The sequence below is a fragment of the Vombatus ursinus genome, unplaced genomic scaffold (assembly GCF_900497805.2).
Source record: "Vombatus ursinus unplaced genomic scaffold, bare-nosed wombat genome assembly UNPS02002665.1, whole genome shotgun sequence".
NCBI classification, from domain to species: domain Eukaryota; kingdom Metazoa; phylum Chordata; class Mammalia; order Diprotodontia; family Vombatidae; genus Vombatus; species Vombatus ursinus.
In genome coordinates, this window is record NW_020942443.1 from 1 (window position 1) to 10,571 (window position 10,571).

The 10,571-nt window shown below is 39.8% G+C and overlaps 1 pseudogene; it reads right to left on the minus strand.

Moving 5' to 3' along the window:
- Positions 1 to 8,406: 8,406 nt before the first annotated feature.
- On the minus strand, positions 8,407 to 9,225 carry LOC114048878 (annotated as a pseudogene).
- Positions 9,226 to 10,571: the final 1,346 nt, after the last annotated feature.

The window sequence follows — 10,571 nt, forward strand, 5'->3', positions numbered from 1 at the left end:
AATTTAAAGAGGAAAAAACTGAACCTCAGAATGCTGATGACAGTTGTGTGAGGTCACAGAGCTAGTAAATGTCCACAGCTAGTCAGGTAGGATGTGAACCCAGGTTTTCCCAACTCAGAATTCATCGGTGTGGCCATTAGATTCTGCTGCCTTTTATCCTCTTATCTCACTAGTGTACCCTCATCCGTCTAGATGTTTTAAGACTGGAAGGATGAGGGCTAAGTTTCTTTTCTAAATGCCAAAAGAAAAGTCATTTCCAAAATCTATCCAATTTCACCTCATGAACGTTCAACAGCCACTTATGGGTCTGACTTGAATTCTTTTGTTCTTTTGTGGAATTCCTGTCTACATCCTACTCTCTCTAATATGAGCAGTCCTTATCCCAGTTTGATCTGTTGCTGAAATGAGTTTTCAAGGATTTACACAATAGCTTAGGTTAGATGAGACATCAACAGATATGAAAAACATCACTTCAGCACCAAAGACAATGGAAAGCTCTCCCAGACATCCTCTAAGTAAACCAAGTAATCTGGTAATACTCACATATGCATTGGAGGGAGCCCATGGGCAGTTAGGTGGCACAATGGATAGAACAACGGGCCTAGAGTCAGTAAGACTTGTCTTCCTGAGTTCAAATCTGGACCCAGACACTTATTATCTGTGTAACCCTGGGTAAGTCACTTAACCCTCATTGCCTCAGTTCCTCATCTGTCAAATGAGCTAGAGAAGGACATGGCAAACCACTACAGTATCTGTGCCAAGAAAACCCCAAATGGGGTCACAAAGAATCAGACACAACTGAAAAATGACCCAACCCAGCATAGACATACTGTGGTTCTACAAAAACATTATGTGTACCATGGTCAGATGCACACAGATCCACATTGGTCATTTGTCCTCACCACAGATAACAATGTATGCTGTATCATCATCATAGAATAAAAAGACAGATGCTTTGCAAAATCTAGGTCCAGGGAGATCGCTTGCAGAAAACTTCATTCTTCCTACATCTGCTTTGCTCTGTTATCAGAATAAGGAAAGGCACGGCCCAAAATGTTATTTCACTTCTTTTTCCCAATCTCAAAACCATTGACAGTGAATTGGTAAAGGGCTGGTGCCAAATTCACCCAGGTTTTTTTAAATTTCAATTCCAAGTCCTGTGTGATAGGACTAATGTGTACCAGAATTTCTCCTCAACATGGGTTTGATCCATGCCTCTTCCTTCCCTAGTAAAACAGCATTTACTTTTCCAGGTTTCCAGGCCCCTCACCCTCCCTGTCTGTCAGTGTCCTTCCTAAATGTGGATCCTAGAAGTGAACATGATATTCTAGGTATGGTCTGACCGGGACCATGGAGAGTTGCTATTCTTGGCATGATTACTTTATTCAGCCTTGTGATTTCACTGGTGTGGGGGCACTCCAGCTTGGAGAGTCCTGCTGCTGATGTCAATAAGTCAGGAATCAGGGAGTTGCCTGGGAAACAGAGGGGTTAAATGATTTGCTTATGGTCAAACCAGTAGGTAGGACTGGGACCCAGGTCTTCCTAATTCCCAGATCGGCCCTCCATTATCTATCCCAGGCTCTATCCATTGCATGTATTAATGCAACCTAGCTAAGGCAGCAACAGGCCAGGCATAGAGCACTAGACAAACAGACACAAGCAAACACACACACACACACACACACACACACACACACACAGCAGCTACTGTGCTGTTCCTTTAAGTAGAGCCCAGGACACCCTGCCCCCTCCATCCCTGCCCTCCCCATCCACGTTATCTGTAAAGAGAATGATCCCTGACAACCCCAAGCTTAGCTCAGCTGCCCACCCCAAGGCGCCCAGCTACTATGACGTCACTGTACCCGCTCCTTCTACCCTTGACCAACGTCAGTGCTTTCTGTCAGAGGAGTGGGGGGAGTACCCTTTTCCCCTGAGTCTGAAGGGGGATGTCCGCTAGAGATCTGCCCCCCCACACCTTCTTCCTCCTCCCCCCCCCCCCTCCTGAGAGATCCCCCAACTTCCCGCCCTTCCCCGGGTGGTTGTGTAGGAGGTAAGCGTCCCCCCCCCCCTCCTGCCAAGGCCTCCCCCTGCCCCTCTACATCCCCCCCCTTATATTCTCTTCTGCCCTCTCTTCTGTCTTCTCCTGAACTCCCCCCACCACAAATTCACTTGGCTTAGTGCCCAGGGGCATGTGTATGTGCATGGGAGGGGGGAGTCATGGGAGTATTAGTACCTTTGTTTATGCGTGTGTTGTGTGTGTGTGTGTATGTATGTATGTACGTACTATGTGCGTGTGAACTCGTGTGTGCTTCTCCTCCAGGGCTGTTCCTGCTTGGGCCTTCTTGCCTGCCCAGACCTTTGTCTGGAGGTCTGGGGCTTGTGGAGGGGGGGTGAGATGAAGTGGGGTGGAGGCCAGCAGGGAGAAGCCTTTCAGGACACTCTCTCCATTCCCTCCCCAGGTGGACGTTTCCATCCTTCCTTCCTGGCTTCCTCTCATCCTTGGCTTGGCCTCAGGGCTGGGGAGAGAGGAGACAGTCTAGGAACTCTGCCCCTCCCCTTCTCCTTATCATCTCTTTCGTCTGCTGTCCTTAGATTTAATGGTGTATTTGTTTTTGTTCTGGTTTCCACCAGCACTTGGTGAAAGGGGCGTTTCCATGTATGTACCTTATTGTGGAACAGAAAGAGGGGACTGTCCCTGAACCTGCAGATCTCTGTGATTTACAGACTGAAAGAAGAGGAAGAAATATAATAGGAATATAATAATAATAAATAGAAAATCATTCTGAGGTACAAATTTTCCAAGTAAATAAATAAATAATGAATGATTTCCTAATAATGATTGACAGGTTCTTCTTAGGTCAACTAATTCCTCAGTAATTAGTGACAAAGTAGTGATACCAGAGTTTATTTTTATTACAGAAAAGAGGAGTAAAAAAATTACAGCAATGTTAGGAAACTTGTTTTGAACATACTTCAGGTGAACAAGGCAGGTCCTCTAAGTGATTTGCTTCTCCCAGGCTTCCTTAATGAAAATTCCTACTGTTGGCAACATTTAGCTGTCAAAGTGACATTATCCCAGAAATCTTTGCCCCACAGCTGAAGCAGTTTGTAACCAGAAAGCTTCCTTTCAAGGGGCCTATAGTTTCCACTAAGACTGGGAAAGAGGAAGGTGTGATTTATAGTTAGCAGTCACCCCCCACACCGATCCTGCACTTGCCAGAAAGGGAAACCCAGCCTCAGAAGATTACATCACTTAACTCTTATGTAAACTCTAGCTAAAGAAAAATAAGGGAGCTTTTCCCCTAAATCTAAAGAACTTAGTCTTTTGTCAGCCCCCCTTTCTCAACTGCCAGAAAGGAGAACTTAGCCTTTGAAAATAGTCTTCTAATACTTTGATTATTTTGTTCCTACAAGGATACATGTCTTACTAGAAATTATCTGCTACTAAATGATGAAGTCCTATCAATCTATGTATTCACTAAATCTATAGGTAACCTAGTCTGAAGAGAATACCTTTGTTAGTTTGTCTTAGCTGTTAGGGCTAGCTTTTCCCGAAGAAGGGAGATTAATCCTACAATTCAACTAAAATTAAATCAGAGTCATCAATACCAACTGATTTAAATAGCATAGCTTTTCAGTCCACCACCTCATCCCACCACTGGTGTTTCGTGCACATGGGCTCCAGGCCATCCTCCAGCCCTGTGTTACAGTTCCCACCTTCCAGCCTCTCAAGTTGTTTTGGGCTTGGAAGAATGTCTCAATCTGACCTTTTGTTGGCTCTGCCAGTGGAGAATCTGACATGAGACTTTATTTTAAAGTTGTTCAATGAGGAATGTTGAGAGAGGTTGGCTCTACTCAGCCTTGTAGATATATAACTTCTTGAATTGCATTAGTGATCATTTGATCCTTTGTGAAGTGCAGGAACCAACAATGGGAAAAGGGCATTATCACCTGATTCTGAGCATTTTCACTTGCTGTCCCCCATACCTGATATGCTCACTCTTCATCTCTACCCCTTGCCTTCCCTGGCATCCTTCACATCCCAGATCAAATCCCACCTTCTACAGGAGGCCTTTCTTGATCCCCCTACCCCATTTCTAGCCCCTTCCCACTGCTTATTACTTCCCCTTTAGTCTGTCCAGGGCTTGTGTCTCTATAGTTGTTTGCATGTTATCTTCCCCATTAAACCGAGTTCCTTCAGTGCAGAGACTGTCTTTTGCCTTTCTTTATCTCCTCAGCACTTATTTAGCAATGTGCCTAGCACATAGAAAGTGTTTAATGTATGTTCATTGACTGAGACTGTTCTGGATCAGATTCTCAGTAATAGGAAGGAACTGGTTGCTAGAATGGAAATGAGGGGAGTGTTAGGAGGAAGTGACCACTCAGTCCTAGAGTTTGTGATAAAGGAGAGGCAATCTGGGAATAATCTTCGAAGCCAATGAACCTAGTCATTTAGTGTTCCAGAAATCCAAAGACCACAACTACTGGGGGTTGGGACTTACTTTTTGACAAAAGTTTCTGAAAACACTGAAAAGCAGTATGGAAGAAATTAGGTAAAGATCAGCATCTCCCAACATAACCAAGATAAGCTCCAAATAAATGAACACATGACTTAGACATAAAGGGAGATAATATAAACCAATTCCAGAATTGAGAAATTACCTTCCTCATCTATAGATAGAGGAAGAGTTCAGGAACAAAGAAGAGATAGAGAGGATGCCAGTAGGTAAAAATGGTCATTCAAATTACATTCATTTAAATTAGTTCAAATTTTTTGTAAAAAGTTTTTAATGTGGCTAAAACTAGAAAAAAGCTGGTAAATGGGAAAAAATCTTTGCAGAAAGTTTCTCTGATATATAAGGTATATAGATAACCAATTCTCATTTACAAACAGAAGAGGAATTTCCCCACTGATAAATGGGCAAAGAATATAAACAGGTAGTTTTCACAGGAAGGAATCTAAACTATCCACAAATATATGGAACAGTGCTCAAAATGACTAATAATTAGGAAAATGCAAATGAAACCAACTCTGAAGTTCTTCTTCATAACCATGAGTAACAGGGCATTGATAATGAAGAAATAGAGAGCAACTAATTACCCTTTATGAACTGAGTGGTAAAATGACAATTGTTGGAGAGACTGTGGGAAAACAGGCCCTATAATAAAGTGCTGGTACAGCTATGAGTTGGTCCAGCCATTCTGAAAATCAGTTTTAAAGTATGTTCCAAAAACATTATACCTTTTGGCCGAGCTATACCACTTCTAGGCCTATACACCGAAAAGGTCAAAGAAAGATGGGAAAGACTTGTGTGTGCAAAAATATTTCTAACACCTTTTTTTTGTAGTACTCATAAAGTGGAGACTACTGGAGAACCCTTCAGTTGGCAGATGTCCAAACAAATTATGTTATATAATATAATGGAATATTACCACACCATAAGAAATGCCTAAATGAAGTGTTTTAGAGAAAACTGGGACATCAAGTATCAAAAATCAAAAGTCTGTTATATGGATAAAGGATTAGACTTGCTCTTCTTGGCTCTAGAGTCAGAACCATGAGCAATAGTTGGAAGATATAAAGAGGCGAACTTAGACCCAATATCAGGAAAAACTTCCTAAAAATGTGAATTCTCCAGAAACGTAATGGGCTGCCTTGAAGAGGTGGTGGGTTCCCCCGCCTTGGAGGTTATTCAAGGAAAAGCTGAATGACCCTTTGTCTCTTATACTGGCAATTCCTTTCATGTATAGATTGGATGAGATGGCTGCTGTGGTCCATTCTAACTCTCAAGTTTTATGTAACTTATGTGATCCAAGGTTGACAGAGAAATCTGAGGACAACAGATGGGTTTTCGATTAATATTTTATCTCCCCCCAGTTACATGTAAAGGTAATTTTTAACATTCATTAAAAATTTGAGTTCTAAATTTTCTCTCTCCTTCCTTCACCTCCTCCCTCCCTGAGAGAGTAAGCCATCTGGTATGGGTTATATCCATGTTCAATCATACAAGCCCTGTTACCATATTAGTCATGTCGTGAAATAAATACATAGACCCAAAGGAAAAAAAACCCATGAACGAATACAGAAAGTAAAAAAATAGTATGCTTTGATTTGTATTTAGACTTCATCAGTTGTTTCTCTGGAGGTAGATAGCATTTTACATCATGAGTCCTTTGGAATTGCCTTGGATCAGTGTGTTGCTGAGAATAGCTAAGTCATTCACAGTTGATCATCGTATAGTATTGCTGCTACTGTGTTCAATGTTCTCTGGTTCTGCTCAGTTCATTTTGCATCAGTTCATATAAGGCTTTCCAGGTTATTCTGAAATCTGGGTGCTCATCATTTCTTATACCACAGTAACATTCTGTTACAATCGTACGTCACAACTTGTTCAGCCGTTCCCCAATCAATTTCCAGTTTTTACCACCATAAAAAGAGATGTTACAAGTATTTTTGTGCAAATAGGTCCTTCCCTCCCCTTTTTTATCTCTCTGGGATATAGCTTCAGGAGTGGTATTGCTGGATCAAAGGCTATGCACAGTTTTATAGCCCTTCGGGCATAGCTCCAAATTGCTCTCCAGAATGTTTAGATCAATTCACAACTTCACCAACAGTGCATTTATGTGTCAGTTTTTCCATATCCCCTCCAATATTTATCATTTTCCTTTTTTGTCCTATTAGCCAACCTTATAGGAGTGAGCAGGCACCTCAGGTGTTTTAATTTGTATTTCTGTAATCAATAGTGATTTAGAGCATTTTTTTCCTATGACTATAGATAGATTTGGTTTCTTCATCTGAAAACTCCCTATTCATATCCCTTAACCATTTATTAACTGGGGAATAACTTGTCTTATAAATTGAATGAAGTTCTCTATGTATTTGGGAAATGAGACCTTTATCAAAGAGAGTTGCTGTAAAAATTGTTTCCAGCTTTCTGCTTTCCTTTTAATCTTGGTTGTATTGGTTATGTTTGTGCACAACCTTTTTAACTTAATACAATTAAAGTTGTCCACTTGATATCTTATAATGTTCTCTATCTCTGGTTCAGTAACAAAATCTTCCCTTCTCCATAGATCTGACAGCTAAAAACCATTCCTTGCTCCCCTAATTTGCTCATGGTATCAGCCTTTATGTCTAAATCATCTACCAATTTTGATCTTACCTTGTTGTTGTTGTTGTGTTGTTCATCCTTTGTTCTTGAAGAGGACCAGTGACATCAGAAGGGTGAGGTCTTGACTTGTAAGTGAATTGAATTTAAGTGAGGCAAGGCGGTGCAAAGTCATCAGCCTCACTCTTTCCTCCAGAGTCATCCGAGTCCAGTGGCAAGACATAGGTTAGAATGACTGGAGATGGCCCCAGATGCAGTGGGAGCCCTTTGACTTTTTAAGCTAAGATCTTTACCAGGTCTCAGTGTCTCTGAGGCAACACCCATTCAGTGATTTTAGATTAGGTAAAAAATGAGGCAAAAGATGTCCTAGTTTGCCTACTAAAAAAAAAAAAATTCAATCTGGAAGGACAGGACCCTCAGGGTTTCTGGCCAGAATAGAAACAATTGCTATTTACACTCACTCTAAGCCTTCAAAAGCCAAACAGTGACCAAGTGAGGCTTGGGCCAGGGCTTATTGTTGGCCAGTCTGTGAGAGCCAGAGTGAGTTGGGTTCAAGGCACAGTGAAGTAGCTCCATTTGAATCCCAATGGGCTTTGTCAAAGCCTGGTTTTCCAGAGCTCTGTTTCAAGAAATCATGAATGAAATGAGATGGGACAGAATAGTTAATTTTCCCAGTTTTTTTTAAATGATAGAATAAATAAGTAAGGAAGATAACAAAAAATCTAGCTCCCAAACTCCAAGGTATCTTGTGAGATTTACGGGATCAAAATTTATATTGCTTCAGGCAGAGCACCTTGGAATACAATGTAAGGTCTTGGTCTATACCTAATTGTTTTAAATGTCACCCTCTTCTGTAAAAGAGCTTTTATTGATTCATGTTTTTAAAAAAATACACATTAGTGTGCAATCATTTTTATATCTTAAAATAGTAAGCACTTTTTATTAAAGTATAGAACCCTTAAACAGTATACTAGCAGCAGAAGTTACCAAATTGTCAAAAGATCTGTTTATATAAAAAGACAAACAGAAGAAGCTATGGAAGAGATGACAACTTAGGCTAATATAAATAAATAAGTAAATAAATAAATAAATAAATAAATGGGACAGATAGAAATAAGTGGGCCAGATCTTTAGAAAGCCAATGAAGTTAGCCACTTAAATGTTTTCACCCAGTTTCAAAAAAATATACAACAATTCTCTTCTTGTTAAATTGGAGGACAAACGGCTATTAAATCTATTTTTTTAGTCTTAACTGAGTCTAATCCATATTTCTGAATAAGGCAACCCATCTTGGCACTTAAGTGCTCTTAAATAAAAAGATTTGTTGACGAGTCATTGGTGCGTAAATGACTTCATCTACTGAGTTGTGTAAGTCATCATCTATATTTGCAGTACTGCCAGCACTGTCTGAGATTTCTGGATTTTCTTCATTCAATTCATTTAAGTTCTCATCTTGAGCTTCATTTCCACTGTCCTTTTCAGATGCCTGTGCCCTGGGCATGATAACTGACAATTCATTTTCTTGGGACTGACTGTTATTTAGCATTTTTGCTTGTCTCCTTTCCAAGGCTAGTTGTTTAGTTCTTCTCAGTTCTTTGCTGTTGTTCCTCCATCAAACTTTGAGGAGCAAATATTTCTCTATCAACCACATTTGCAAACAAGGAATTGAAGTCTGTGGTAGTTGTATCTAGTCCATTACCTTCTGCTTTATTGCCATCATTACGAATAAAATCCTCATGTATAATAGGAAGATCAAGTCGAATCCATTTTAAGCAGGTCTGAACTTCCTTCTTATTTCCCAAATGTTCTACTCTACCAATACAATCTTCAAATTGCAGTTTAGGGAATAGCCTATGTGCCCAGTGCTCCACATATCTGATTAATATCTTCAAATCTTCAGCCTCTGAGCATCTCACTTAGGCAAATTCCTTTTCACAATTCTCTTTGTAACTACAGGCATATCTCCCATCTGATCGCTCCTTGTATCTGTGGTGGGCTCATTTTCTCCAGCCTATTCCCTTCCTGGAGAGACTGGCAGTGGAAAAGGTTGAAAACTTTCCTCTTCTACCACCTCATAATTAGGAAGGTCCAGCAAATTGTTCTCCTCTGGTTGCATTGTTCCTGGGAGGCTCTGCTAGACTGTAACCAGCTAGGGAAACCAGGCTACCACGTGTCCCATGCCTAAGTACCTATTGCCTATACCTATTTTGCCATACTATTTTTCATTTTTCCCGGCAGTTTTGGTAAATAGTTCTTGTCCAAAAAGCAGGGATCTTTGGGTTTATCAAATACTAGACTATTAGATTATTATGGTCATTTCCTACTGTGTCTTGTTTGCCTAATCCATTCCATTGATACACCACTCTATTTCTTAGCCAGTACCAGATAGTTTTGACGATTACTGCTTTGAACACATTCTGAGATCTGATATAGCTAGGCCACCTTCCTTCACGTTAGTTTTCACTAATTCCCTTGATATTCTTGACCTTTTGTTCTTCCAGATGAATTTTATTATGATTTTTCTAGTCTATGAAATAATGTTTGGTAGCTTGATTGGTATGGTCTGAATAAGTAAATTAATTTAGGTAGAATTGTCATCTTTATTATGCTGGCTCAGCCTACCCATGAGCAACCAATAATTCTCCAATTGTTTAGATCTGACTTTATTTGTGTGAAAAGTGTTTTGTAATAGTGTTCATATAGTTCCTGGGTTTATCTTGGCAGGTAGACTCCCAACTATTTTAAATGGTCTACAGTTATTTTAAATGTAATTTCTCCTTCTATCTCTTGCTGTTGGGCTTTGTTGGTAATATATAGAAATGCCGATGATTTATGTTGGTTTAGTTTATATCCTGCAACTCTGCTAAACTTGTTAATGATTTCAACTAGTTTTTTAGTTGATTCTCTAGAATTCTCTAAGTATACCATCATAACAGCTGTAAAGAGTGATTGATTTGTTTCTACATTGCCTATTCAAATTCCTTTAATTTCTTTAATTTTAATTTTTTGCTAGAGCTAAAATTTCCAGGGCAATATTGAATAATAGTAGTGATAATGGGAATACTTGTTTCACCCCGATCTTATGGGTAAAGCTTCCAGGTTATCCTCATTGCAGACAATGCTTGCTGATGGTTTTAGAGAGGTACTACTTATCATTTTAAAGGTAGCTCCATTTATTCCTATGGTCTCTAGTGTTTTTCCTAGGAATGGGTGCTATATTTTGTCAAAACTTTTTCTGCATCTCTTAAGATAATCATATGATTTCTGTTGGGTTTATTATTTTTATGGTCACTTATGCTGATAGTTTTCCTAATATTGAACCAGCCCTGCATTCCAGGTATAAATCCCACCTGGTCATATTGTATGATCCTAGTGACATATTGCTGTAATCTCCTTGCTAGTATTTTATTCAGAATAATTGCATCAATATTCATTTGAGAAATTGGTCTTTAGTTTTCTTTC